General features: G+C 37.7%; 1 long non-coding RNA gene across 2 annotated transcripts in view; it reads left to right on the plus strand.

Moving 5' to 3' along the window:
• The window catches only part of LOC138831735 (uncharacterized), a 41,122-nt gene that overhangs the window by 15,335 nt on the left and 10,818 nt on the right, over positions 1–14,969 (plus strand). The window contains exon 1 of one of the 2 annotated variants that reach the window (XR_011373437.1): positions 13,638–13,668. The exons of the other annotated variant lie outside the window; for it this stretch is intronic. This is a non-coding gene — a long non-coding RNA (uncharacterized lncRNA). Of the gene's footprint in view, positions 1–13,637; positions 13,669–14,969 lie in introns of those variants that run through there. 2 annotated transcript variants of the gene reach the window in all.

Here is a 14,969-nt window from a genome sequence, read left to right on the forward strand (position 1 = left end):
ATTAGTACACGGCCTGCAGAAATGATAGTTTGCTGGAATACTGTTGTGTTTTTGCTGGGTTTGTTGTTGTTGTTGTTGTTTGTTTGTTTTTGGTTTTGCTTTTGGCCTTCATGCATTTGTGACACTTCATGCATTTGTGACTGACAGACTGCTCACTGGGTGACCTTGACTTGTGTAAAACAGCCTTGTGCTGCTATCAGATGATCTCAGAGCTTTCCTGCATGAAATTATTTTCCACTACTTTTTATCTTTGAACCCTTTTACCATAAACATCTTGTTGACCATCAAGGTACTTAGACCTGGGTGGGCCCAGCTCTTTGTGCAGGTGCATCACCGCCCTCTGCTGGACTACCACTGGTAGCCTCAGCGTTCCCTTCTCCAAAGTGGATTAGTTAGCACCATGCTCCTATGCATCAGACCTGAGTGGTCAAGTCCAGTTGTCTCCAGAGTTATTAGGGCAGGAAAGATATATGTTGAGCAACTGGATACACCAGCACTTGACTTATAACTTGGAAGCTTCAACTGTATTCATTCAAAACTCCGATTCATATTCTGGGACATTGCATTTCTCCATTGATTCAGTATACTTGTCTAGATAACTTCAGTTAGAAAATGATTTCATCACATGTGAATTAAAAGAAAGAGCCCCTCACAGCTTAGAATGATCTTCAAACGAGATGCAAACTCTCTGGAGTCCTTACTGACTAGTTGGTTATTATCAGTGATTCATTATTAAATATTTCTTGAAAATCTTCCATGCATCTAAAAGTCTTTTAGGCACTATGCATAGAGAAAGTAATAAAATACTTCTAAAAAGTAACATAACAAACACTTGGCATGCTTGTGACCCTCCTTGAATTAGGAGTGCAAATAGGAATGTAAGTTGCATGACCAACCATTGTGGTTGCAATATTTTCAGCTGTGAAACAAGTACCAAGTAAACCGAAACAAGAATATCACTACAAACACAGCAGGTCCTCACATACAAGATTGTAACTAGAAATAGCATTTATTGAAAAATAACCTTTCTATAGAGTGCATTTCACCAACCTTGTGCTATTATTCATTACAGTTTCTTCTCACTAAAGCTGTGTTCTAATTTATGTACTTAGTACTTACAAATCAGTCCATTGAATTACCACTTGCTAGGCATTTTCTTCTATACAAAAGAACTGAACAAACCTACAATTATAAACACAAATTTTCATGGTGAAAGCTAAGGAAAATAAACATGAGGAAAGCCAAGTATAACCTTGCAAAAAGCAGAAAGAGCTTAGGTTACCGATGCAGAAAAGCTTTAGAATAAAAAGGAAATTGAAACCAGAAAGAGATATGTATTAATAAAATCCATGAGAAAGACAAACAATATCCATCAGTCAGATGACTAAATCATCACAAAAAACTTATAGACGAAAGGATCTAAAACTCATCCAGCTCATTCTATCCAAATTAAAAAGAAAATTCCTTCCTTTTGATATCATTGACTACATCTTAAATAGATCCTTCTGACCTGTTAGTCCAAAAATTAATCTAAATTTCTCACTGGCAAAAGTTCTTGATATTTTATTCAAATAATGATCCTATTAATTCTTGTCATTTGCCTTTAGGATAAAAAGATAAGACCTCTTATATCCATGTGGCATTGAAGGCTAAAAATAAGGTTCAATGTTCTATGCAACTTAACGTCTGCTAAAACTGGAGGGTCTTGCAGGACCTAATTGTAATTTCCCTCTTCACTGCTTCCACGGCCAAGGTTCTCTCCTGAAGAACTTTTCTAAGGAGGGGCCTGGCCAGATCCTACTGAGCAAGAAGCACTGGTCTTTGTTTCTCACCATTCTATGGAAATTATTCAAATAATCCAATCACATTCTTTCTTCCACCATGACACAGTGGTGCCAAGACAGAATCAGGCAACCATGGACTCAAACCTCTGAAGCCCAGACTCAAAATAAGCCTGTCCTTTCTTTTTCTTTTTTTTGTACTTTTAAACTGGTCTCTTAAATGATAACTCTTTTGTAGAAATACTTAAAGATTATAAAAATCGAATTTAAATAAAAAGAAATAAGTGCGAACATAAACCTGTCCTTCTTGTAAGCTGATTACTAAGGTATTTTAGCTCAATAATGGAAGCTGGCTAACACATATCCATAGATAAGACCCCTTCTGTATTTTCTTTCATGGTTTTTAATTTCTTTTAGTCTGATCTAGTTTTATATTCCAGAAGTTATAATAATAAAAGAAAAAGAATAGACTAACTGAATTTTTAGATCCTTACTTTATGCTATTTCTAGAATAAAGAAATGTTAAGTGAGGTGTTGATTATAGGTAGGCATTAAGAGTGACTCATAGAGGATAGGATTTCCTACCCTAATCATCCAGCTCTCACTGGATTAATGAACGGGGAAATGAGCCTGGGGAAATGAGCCTCAGGGAAATGTCTGGTGACTGTTAGGTGTCAGTGTCAGGATTTCTGATTCTGAGGCTAATTCTCTTTCAGTCAGTCTACCACCACGCTTGATAAAATGAATTGAAGATGGACTCAGTATTTTTGCCACCTTTCTAATATGGTAGCCTAGTATATTCACTTAGTATCGATGGAATACACTAAGAAAACAGCTTCCATGTTACTCTGTGTCAGATAGTATTTCTTCAAGCATCTGAACAATCACTATAAGTAACAACTGTAAAGAAGCCTATGGTACAGGCTTAATAGGAAAGGAACTGATCAATAACCTTATTTTGAATCTTGTATGTTTGATAAAATTTGAAATGATCTCCAGTAACTATCAGAGAGGCATAACTTCATCAAATATCAAACTTCTGTCAGATCAGCCCAGAACAAAATTGGATATGTACATTTTCTGTGTGCATGCAATAGAGCAAACTACAAAGAAAAATAGTCACCAGTGGAGGCATGAGACAGAAATCAAAATTGAGCTGAAAATGGAGCTCTAGGACTGCAGAAGTAAGAAGTTATTTTGCAAGTGATCACAAGATGAGAAGGGGATTATTTACAAAGCTAAGCTACACCAGACCAAAGAGCTAAAAGAAGTTAGATTTAGATAGGACATGCCTACAGATGATGATACAAATCACTAGTAAAGTGCTTGCCTACCATGTACAAGGCCCTGGAGTCAGTCTACAATGCAATAGTAATGATAAAGAAAGAAGATGCCTAATAAACAGGAGAACTTCAAACACACATACATGCATGCACACACACACACACACACACACACACACACACCCCACACACACACACACACACACGCCTTTCTTAAAAACCCCACATTCACTTTTAAACTATAAGAAGAGGACACGCTTTAGTCAGCTCCTGACCACCACAAAAAATTGTTCAACAATGAAGTTAGGAAGTGCAGCTAGTTGCTATAATGCAGCTGTTTCCTTTTGCAAAAATCCACCTTAAGTCATGCAACTCAACTCTGGGAAACTATTCTCAAAAACATCATTAACATGTCAATGTATTCACACTAATACAACAATGCCTAAAATAAGCCAGCTAGTAATTCTAATATGTATACCTATAACTCTAAAGATTCTAACAATTCTCATAATTCTAATGATCATAATAATTCTAGTAGTAACAATTCTAGTGATAAGTGTAAGTCTACAGAGGAGCTGGCAAAAGTTAAAATTTTGTTGGGATTCTAAGTAAGGGGATTGAGACGGATTTTTGTATGCTTTCAACCCAGATGAAGCATCACCTTGAAAAACCTAAGAACAGTGGAGAAAATGATTGAGCAGACAGGCTTCCACAAGTGGAATATGTTCCCAGCCAAATTTCAGTGACAGCCAAAAAGACTAGGCTATTTAAAAAAAAACTCAAGAATTAATGGTGATTTATTACTCAGGGACCTGACATTAATTAAAGCAAATTTAGCAGTATCCTTATCACTTCAAGTTGATGTTATTGCAGTTGGCTGGGAAGAGAATACAAATTACTTAGGCAAGTCCTGCCAGTTCATCTCATCCTTCTAAACTGCCTTTCAACCCCAGAAGAGAGGTTTCTGGAACTGTAGAACCCCTAAATTAAATTAGGTTGGCGGGACTCAAGCCTGACTGTTCACTTAATCTTGGCTATCTCTATGTCTCCCAAATGTATGACTTAGCTCTTTTTTGAAACTCCATAAGAAATAGCATGATGAAATAATGATAAAAAAAAGATGTGAAATAAATGATAAAGAAAAGATTTGAAAGTAAGGAAATGTTTTAATTATTTAGATTGGTTTACAGAACTACTATACACATTATTTAGTGCAGAAAGAAATGAGTGTAAATATTAATGAGTACTATGCAGTTTATATATTACAGCCAGATAATAATCCAATAAATGCAATTAACTGGTGATTTCCCTTTTGTGACAAGCAACCCAATATTTAAATACCTAACTATTCCATAGTACAACGCTAACATTTGGGAAAGTTTCTTCTTTAAATTTACTAATTATCACCCATATTTATCATCAATTTCAACTTACCTTCAAAATGAGGGAGCCACATTTTAAGAGTTTAGTGTATTCTGTTCCTCCAGGATTTATTGGTATATTATATAAATTTGCAGTTCAATAATATTTAAATATTTTGTGTGAAATAAGAGGCCAAGTGCCCAATTGTAGTCTATACATTTTTCAGTTTATCTGAATCCATTACTTCAAGAGACCAGAGCAGATCCAACTGGCAGACTAATTGTTTTCACTGAGAAAGTGACTCCATTTTACTTAAAGACCTCACTTTCAGTCAAGCAGCAAGTAACAGTTGTTACATTGTGCTGTTTCTAATCTAGTGGTAATGAATTTAACACACACTCAGCTCCTTCTGCCTTTTCTTCTTTGGATTTACACACCATATTTATTTTCACAAGTAGACTTCTGATGTAGGTTCCACGTTTTTTTTTATTGTGAAAATACCATACAGAGGGGTGACAATTACATGGGCAAGGTAATGAGTACATTTCTTATCAAGCATTGTTGCCTCCTCCATTCTTACACCAAAGTTTATAAGTAACAAAAGGAGAGTATTGATTAAGTAGATGAATATTAGGAAACAGGATGGTTGGGAGCTGTATTAGAAACTGTCATACCTCATTGGGTTTGAGGTTTGTTTGTTTTTCTTTTAAATGAATTTCAAATTTTATTTTAAGGCTTAGGATGACATAAATTGACAAATCTGGTCTGGTGGTACGTTCCATCTAACCTTACTCCTTCTGACATCTTTGACTTGCCAGTCTGACACATAAACTTCTCTATATTTTAAATATTTGTGGATAATTAAAGATAAGCCTTTGCTATTCTCTAATTTAGTGGGACTTACAAATAACTACATTTAAATTCAATATTTAATGAGCTAACCCTTAGAAAAGCCATATATATATATATATATATATATATATATATATACATACATACATACATACCACATTTTCTTGATCCATTCATCTACTGAGGGGCATCTGGGTTGGTTCCATATCTTAGCTATGGTAAATAATGCTGCAATAAACATAGTTGTGCTGGTAGCTTTAGTATGGTCTTGTTTGTGATCATGTGGATAAATGCCCAAAAGTAGGATTCAGGAATCATAGGGGAGCTCTATGTGGAGTCTTTTGAGGAGCCTCCATACTACTTTCCAAAGTGGTTGAACAAGTTTACATTCCCACCAACAATGCAGTAAGGTTCCCTTCTGTCCACATCCCCTCCAGCATCTGTTGTCATTAGAGTTCTTGATTCTAGCCATTCTAACTGGGGTGAGGTGGTATCTCAATGTTGTTTTGATTTGCATTTATTTTATGGCTAGGGAGGTTGAGCATTTCTTCATGTGTCTATTGGCCATCTTTCTTTCGTCTTCAGGGAAGCTTCTTTTCAAGTCTTTAGCCCACTTATTTATTGGGCAGTTGTTAGAAAATGTGGTATATATACACAATGGAATTCTATGCCTCCATCAGAAAGAATGACATTGCTCCATTTGTTAGGAAATGGAAAGACTTGGAAAAAATTATATGAAGTGAAGTAAGCTAGGCCCAGAGTAATATAGGTCCCATGGTTTCCCTTATTTGCAATAACTAGTATATGTCTGAGACAAGCAGAAACTGTCAGATAAGTTGATGTTGGACAAAATGAACCCCAATATAAGGACTCAAATGTTTTTCTTTCTTACTATTGTTTCTAACATATTTATAAGATGATTTCTTTGTTGCTTTGTATGTCCCTCCCCCACGGTATAACCACTGTTTTCACTGTATTTGAGGTTGGTATAATTTGTGGAGGGGAAGGGAAAAACAAATTGTTTAAATAGGGATACAGGTGGACCCATTGCAACAATGAGATGTACAAGATGTTATGTTGAAAAACGAACTTTACAACTTTGGTGCGGGGGAGGGGGGGAGGGGAAGGAATGGTAGGAGAAACAAAGGAAGAGGCAATAATGCTTGATAAGAAATGTACTCCTTACCCTGCTCATGTAATTGTAACCCCCCTGTACGGTATTTTCACAATAAAAAAAAGAAAAAGCCATGTTTCCAGTCTACATTTACTCATTATAAAAAAAGTTTCAGGTTGTTACTGTGTCTTGTCACTGACATAAAAACACTTAATATTACAGGCCAGCAAACATATGAAGTGTTGCCTTTTTAATTTTATATAATATGAATATATTAAAAGCATGTTTTCATCAGGAGGATCAAAACTATAAAATGAGCTTGCTATGTTGTTCCTGTCTTTAGACACATCAATAAAAACATACTCAAACACAGGTGAATCTTTTCAGCTTGACAGGCCATTGAAGGAATTTCCACTGTATTTAAATATTCATGTAACTTATTATATAAATCCTAATGCAAATCAGTCTTCTCTAGACTGAGAGATAGCAAATCAGCACCTCTGAAACACTGGACAATGTTAATCTACTTTAGCCTCAAGTCTAATCATGTCTTCAGGAAGAGAGAAGGTGGTAATACTTACTGAACAAGAATTACTATCAACATTCAAAATGCTTGATCATATTCATTTAACTAGCAGCTAATTTTATTGAAATCATCCCTGTTTAACAAGAACCAGCTTGATCACAATATAAATTCTAGCTTATCAGAATATGGTGCCTGATTAACAAAAAGTCATTAGACATCTTTGTCCTGTGAGAAAAAAGGCAATAGCTATAACTTATTAGTTCTTTAAAAGATTAGCTATCAAAGTTGTGCTCTGTCTCTCTGTCTGTCTGTCTCTCTCTTCTAAACTGCAAATTAAGGTCGTACAGATTATTCCAAGAAAAGCCACTGCACCTAGTAAATGGATACAGAAAAAACTCAGCAGGACAAGTGACGTAGAGCTGACATTAAGATGTGGATCTATCTCCTTGAGCTCTCTCAGTGGAGCAGTATAGACTGCACCTGTTTTCTCCCAGCAATGATGTGTGACAATATGCATGGAGAATTGCCAGTCTTGTTGATGGGCATTTTATGGGGCTCAGTCATGTGGGAATGACTGCTTTCCCACATGGCTGATCTTACTCTCAGACTTTGCATCAACCACAGTGATAACGTGTTGTCTGTCGATCTTTATCATAAATCACTAGCATAGATGATCTGGTTTGGCACATAAAGCTTCTAGGTAAACAGATACTCATCTGAGGTAGGACAGTCTAAGGGCTTAAAAATTACTTCACAGAACACAGGCCAAACCTCTTTTTAAGAATAGTTCATTGTTTTCCCATTGCTATCTGAGATGAGTTTTGTTATAGGAATGTACTGTTTTAGATTCTCTAGCTCTTCTATTAATATTTCTAACAGAAGCCAAGGTCTTGGCTGTTATTAGCATCTGTGTAAAGGAATCTGAGGCTTGCCTGTCATTCTTTCAAACAATGCAGATTTGGTCCAGTTTTGTGCTGGTCTCCCTGTTTCATATGTGGCACTAGGCAAAGTTTTGAACACAAACTCTCCCCCTTTGCCTTTCTGAACACTGCCCTTATACCCTCTTTTCTAGTAGGACTACATGTTTTAAACTTAGAGCCTTATATGTGTTAGGGGGACAATCTACCACATAGGCCACATCCCTACCTTTTTTTTCTGCTTCAGTTATTTTATTCAGCTAGGATTTCATACTGATATTAGACTTGTTTTAAGATCAAGCCATGGTAGTGGCCAGATTACTCATTCATTATTATTTTTTTTCTTATTCAATGTGCCAAGATTTTTGCTTGAAAACTATCCACCCTATTCTTTCAGGGACTTGTTTTCAATCACCACATTGTCTTGGTTTGGATTATCTCATAAGTAGAACCTGAGGTAGGAGGTTGTTTGAAGTTGTTCATTTGGAAGACGATGCCAGGACTCAGGAATGAGTGTGCAGGAACTGTGAGTGGATGAGAGGGAATATTCAACAGGATGACATGTGTTCAGCTTTGTTGCTATGGAGACTGATGCATTATTCCACTGGCACCTGCTGAGAAATCCAAACACTGCCTCCTGCAATGTGAGATCATATAAGGGGCATGAATCCATTAGTTTGTTTTCCACATTGGTTAAACATGCCTTACTGGGCTCTCTTTGGACAGTCTTTGGCATCAGAGGAAATGTAGGATAGAAGGCAAGTACATTACTGTTAGAAGGCTGGTGGGTACTCTGGAACTCTCGACTTCAGATGGTTAGAGTCAGAGGAGGGGCTTCTGCCATGTCTACTATAACTATACTCCATAACACAGTGGCTCAGAATTAGAAAAATTATGAGAATCACCCTGCTGGCTGGCTTGTGAAAAATGCAGAGGTGCAGATTCATAGAAGAGAAAAAGGATGTATTTATAGTCTCATTAAGCAACTCTGAAGATTCTCATGCACCGTTGTACAATATGTACAGACCTGTTATCTAGACCTGTTAGGGGAAAGGAAGCCTAGCTGGGGAATAATATGACATTTTGTTGTTGTTTTCCTGAGTGTGTGGCAGGTCTCCAGGACAATACAGGTTCCCCACGTTTTCCTTGCCATTGCTCTCAGGATTCCGAGTGATGTTGCCTCCATCTGTGTAATTCTTGCTCGGATATTTTCTTGACACTCTCTTAGCTTTAACCTATGCTCTTCCTCAAAGGAAAGCATCATAATATTTAATGAACATTTGCAGTGAACGAGCCAACGTGGTACCTATTTTACACTTGATTGTCAATAGCAAAGCTTGTGTACTAGGTGATGTATTTCCTACTTTCCCAAAGATAACTATATATATATATAGTACAGAAATATCTGGGCTGGATTAGAAAGTTAGTCTACTGAATTGCAAAGCCTTCTCAGTGTGTCACATCTTGTCTTTGAAGAGACATTGTAAACATGACCTGTACAAGCTATACCTTAAAAATGCCTTTGCTGCCTTAAATCTGTCAAGAAAGGTAATGAACTGAGCAAACTTTTAACTTACATTTTTACAACTAATTACTCTATGTGAAATAGTACCTAATCACACTTTGGCCGAATGTCAGAGGTATTTATTGAGCACCTACTCTGCAGTAGGAATAGTGTCAGGGGCTCTGCAGGCACTGCTCCCTTCCTTTACTGGTTATAAGAACAGAACCTCAGCAGCCTCTTTTTGGTCTCATGTAAGAATGTTGGTAACTCACTCCAATAATGATCACTGCAAGTTGGCATGTCACTCAATTCTATTAAGGTATATATCAATCTTGTATCTTTCAATTCTTTTGAAGAATAAAATGTTATTTTTTTGGTATTTGAAAAGAAGGACTGAACTAGACTCATATTTTTATTACCAAATCTTGAGGGGATTTTTATTTATAAATTGAAATACCTTTTAAAGGGTTAAGGGAATTATGCTGTAACTTATTGTTTAATAGCAGTTTAGACAATATCTTGCAATGTTTACATTCATTCACTGTATGCTATCGGTCCTTTCTCAGTTTTATTAGCTTTATTAGTCTTCTAACAATAATGAAGAGTGTCTGCTCTGAGAGCTTTCTGTCATCTCACAGAAACAGTATTTCTATTCACTGGAGCACTAGAATGTCCATTCTAAGTTGTTAATCTTTATCAGAGCTGCTCCAGACACTCTTCAAAGCAAATGTATTTAGTATATTACTCTGTGTTCTTTGAGCAGACAGCAACATAGTTTTTGACAGCTTATTTTCAACAGCTAAGCATAAAGACTTTGTAAAACCGTCTAAAGGCATTTAGGCTGGTGTTAATGATCTGTTTTGACTCTCTCATGTCTTCAGTGTCTGGTGTTTCTGCTTCAGCTCCTGATGCGACAGATAAGATGACATTTGATAGTTGGGTTCATCGCATGAAAAGTTTAATTTAATTACAAATGGATCTGATTTTCTAGATTAAAAGGTCAAATATTATATAATTCATTTCTAGTGCGGAGACTTGAGAAGGCTGCATGGTGCAAAGTTCATGTGCTCAGATAGAACCAAGATACTTTATAAATGAGGGAAAGTAATGTCTGAGACTATTCTCATTAGAGGAGCAATGACACATTCCAATAAATGCAAAGGGCTCCATCATTTAATGTCAGTACTCATTGCTGTGTTTTAAGGGATTTCTTTAAAGAGTTTTGCATCAAGGTGATTTGAAAAAAATATATATATACCCAAACAAAAAGAAAGACTCTATAGGAAGCCAGAATAGAATCATGTTTAGTTGAAAAGATCACAAGCCTTCCAAAACATTAAAATAAAATTGCTCTTGGAACACAGAGGTAAGAGCTTCACCATTCCTCTCTCTCATCACAATTCACTTAAACCACCACACACAAAATCTGCTGAATTGTGATTGAGATGAAATGAATTCAGGCTTTAACAAAAATGCCAGTGGACTCCAGACAGCTCTGTTTGCTCTCAGCCCACAAGAGAAAATGAGAGACAATATGAGCCAACACTTCAGAGCAACTTTATTTAAGAACATGAAGTGCTTGAGTAATGAGGCCTGTGCCTCTGGCATCAGGGTCAACTTGACCAGATGACTTTAAAACAATCTGAACTAGCCGAGTGATGACTTTATACCGAAGCATAAGAGGTGCAGTGGGCTAGAAATGAGTTGAGAGCTGGAAGAGTTAATAACTGAGAGCCTACATAGGAGAGAGGGAAATGGAGCATAAGTGAGAGAACCTGATGGCCTCATCCCATAGATCAAATGTTGATCAAAGGATAAAAGAGGATCAGAAATGACTCAAAGATTCCTGGCTAGGGCTGCTGAAAAAGGGACCGCTTCATTAGACAATATGATGTGAGGAATGTGAGGAACAGCTGGCATTTCAGCTCTATTAAAAAAATCCTCTAAACCTGTGCCTGCATCAACACTTCTACACCAGTTTTCACTGGCTGGTTGGATGGCACAAAAGCCTCCTGCCCGTGAAAGCTAACCTCTCCATACTCATCCCGCCCTAGTTTAAAACTCCACAGAATTCCAAACTCACTGGATAGAAGGACCGCGTTGATGTCCTATACCTGGATGTGTGAATTGATTTGGACAGAAGAGCTGCCACATGCATGGAAAGCTGGCACCACGAGTGTAAACAAAGAGTAGCAACAAATGGCAGCATGACCAAGCATTCATCGCTGAGTTTTCCATAAGAGAGCAGTGACCTCCCCCGTAAGTCAGGATTTCATTCTGTTTTCATCAGTCCATTCATGACCTGCAACCCAGGAATGATGAGCACATGACAGATACAACAGCAGAATGTCAGTAGAAATTAAGGCAAATAGTAATGAGAGCCACCAACCAAAAGAATTCTAGAACTGAGGAGGCCTCTTTACCTGTGATTTTACTTTCTGAGTTCTCAGTAACTGCAGGCAATTGTAGTCTGAAATTATTCAAGGGAAGAGTCCAAAAACAAATAATCTGCATGTTTTAACTTCAGGATATTCTAAGTAGAGAATCTTGTATTTTCCTATGCCATCATGCCCCACATCCATTTGCTCAGTGTGTCTTGTGCAGTATCCTACCTACCCATGAGTCACTTGGAAGCCGACTTAGTTATCAGATTGGCATAGTACTGATGCTGGCAATTGCACTACAGTCTGCTATTTTAATTCTTGCCTTTTATTATTAGTGCTATTAATCTTCTATTGTGTGTAATTTGTAAATGAAATTTCACAGAAGTGTATTTATAACAAGAGAGTTTATATAATATAGACCATAAAAATTCACCACTGTTTTAAGCATTGCTAGAAACTTTCGGAACAAATTCTTCCAACAGAAAAAGAGTGCTGGGAAAAACAAGTAAACAGTTACAGACATAAATATAAGATAATTCCAAGTAGATATTCTTCCCAAACTCAAAGATTTAGAGCATACCTTCAGACAGACATTTACTGGCAGCTTATCATCTTTCCTTGTTTTCTGTTGATGTTCTAATATTTGAATCAAATTATGATACAATTCAGGGCAATGAGTATTCTCAAATTTGAAAGGCTTTATGACATATTGATTCACCACAATTCTTTTGCTTTGAGTACCCAGATCTTTGGGTATGGATACATTTGCATACATGTGTGCTCACTCACAATCACAAAGATCAGGACGGTTTGTACCCAGGAAACTAAAGTGGAGCATAAGGAGAGAGGGAAAAAAAAGACAATTAAAATAGCTTTTATTTGTACACAGAATTTATAATAACTGATTATCTTTTTAATGTGACAACAATTTCCTGTCATGATGAAAATCATTTAATTATGTATTGATTGCATTTCTGTTATGCATGGAGCCATCGCTAAAGACCGTATTGGTTTGTGAAGGGGGTTGCTCCAAAGTAACACTAGAGAAATAAAGTGCATTTCTTTCTCTCAGCAAGTTCTGCTCACAGGACATGCATAAAGGTTTGGAGCTTAGACAGACCTAAGAGGTCATTGAGTCTAACACTTCATGTTAGACAAAAGCCAGGTTCCACAGGAAAGCAAGCCTCCTCCCATCCAGCGTGCTGTGGCCTGCCTTTGGCCCTCTGACCGTGTGTGTATGTGTGTGTGTGTGTGTGTGTGTGTGTGTGTGTGTGTGTGTGTGTGTGTGTGTGTGTGTGTGTGTGTGTGTGTGCGCGCAGACATCTACTCAAGAGACCCCATGGAATCTTTCACTTCCCGAATGCTTCCCACATGCCTGAGGTCTCACCTCATCGCTGTCCTTCCAGCCAAGCTGGATCCAGCTCCAAAGAGCCCCGATGGACTTTTCACAGGCAACCATTCTGGAAGCCTGACTGAGCCTGCTGACTGGGCTGGGTGCACCTGCCAACCACTCTCTGCGCCAGGGTGAACAGCACTCCAAGCCAGAGTCTTTCAGAACTGTGGGGCCACTTAATCCCACGGAGCTTTCATTCCTACCATCCTTGGCCTCCACCCCAAAATGCGCACTGTCTCAGTGCCTGTCCTTTCACGTCCTCAGCCCCACTCCGCTAGTGTCCTCTCCTGTGACTCATCTTCCCGTCCTCATCAGGTTCTCCTGCCAGCCTCCCAGCCCGTGCTCACACTGCTCTCTTTGCCTATTGCCTATAAGTGCCACCTGGGAAAACCCATTCTCCTCTTAAGAATCATGGCAATCACCCTCCCTTCTCACATAGGAGAGCCGCCACCCACTTCCTCCTAGGTGAGTGGCTCACCTTACGGAATGTCCACGCCTTCCATCGTCATTACATTATGGCGTTTAGAACGGGATGAAACGATCCATTCACAGGTTAGTGCAGCTATTATAGTTATTTGAAAAGATATAGAATTTTTTCTCCTTATTTTAGACTCCTAACTCAACTGCTTTTATTTGTTTATTCCTATTAGCACAAATAAATTGTTAAAAAAAAAAAAAAGGGTTTCACGGAGATATTTCCACACATGTGTATAATCTGTTTCAATCAAAATCACCCCCTCTTGTACTTGCTTATTTTCCATTTCTTCTTTCTTTTAAACAATATGTAATGGATTTTTTACTCTATTTCCATAAATAAATATAGAATGTCTTGATTATATGACACGCCCCTTTCACCTTGCCCACCCTCTGGCTTCTACTCCAAAACAATCTACATAGCATTTTTTTGGCAAGTTTTAGATTCTGACCTCATATGAGAGAGAACATGTGATATTTGTTTCTTTCTCTTTCCCATTTATTTTACTAAACACGTTGATAAAGAATCTTTTTGTTTAAATGGTTACCACCACAAAAGTGAAATCTCACTTGTTTGCCAACACACCATAGGCTCTTTCTAAATAATTCCTAACTATGACTATCTCTGTGGAGCCCAGAGCTTCGCAAGACAGGAACAATGATTTCTTCCCCCATCACTCCATAGTTTATTTTCTACAACAGCTTCTGGAACCCTTATTTCACAGTAAATGAAGAACACTCAAGCACTTTGCTTAGCTCTCTACCCATCTAATCCTTTTATTTCAACCCAATTCTCCTTTAAATAAGACCTTCAGTTTGACATTTTGAAATGCGATTGCTCATTCTTGAACCTTCTCATACCTGGTACCAAAGTCAGCCTCGTTCTCAGATGCACATTTGTCTGATCTCTTTTTTCACAGACAGGACAATTGCAAGAGTAGTTGACATTACTGCCCTCATCAATTACCAGTTTTTATTCCCACTCCAGTGGCTCTTCCTGGGGTCCAATGCAGTGGATAATTGTTCAGTCTGTATCTGGTTCCTCATAGTTTCCTCTTCGCATGTTTCTCCATGTCCTTGTATAGTATTTTGCATCATGTGAAGTGCTTTTCTCCTTTTCTGCACTACATCTTCTTTGGAAATTCCTGTGTTCTGTGTTATTCTTTTATTTAGAATTTTGGCCACAGGCCTATGTACTCTGTTCTGTTTCAAAGATCACCTTTCTTCAGTGTGGACCCAACAATTAGATCTTAAAAAAAAGACTAAACCATTTGAGTATCTTTTTTTTCTATTTAGTTATTCATTTATTTAGCCAGTCCTGGGTTTGAACTCGGGGACTGGGCTTGAACTCAGGGCCTGGGCACTGTCCCTGAGCTTCT

Source organism: Dipodomys merriami, unplaced genomic scaffold, assembly GCF_024711535.1.
Source record: "Dipodomys merriami isolate MVZ:Mamm:240054 unplaced genomic scaffold, mDipMer1.0.p SCAF_2, whole genome shotgun sequence".
Taxonomy (NCBI): domain Eukaryota; kingdom Metazoa; phylum Chordata; class Mammalia; order Rodentia; family Heteromyidae; genus Dipodomys; species Dipodomys merriami.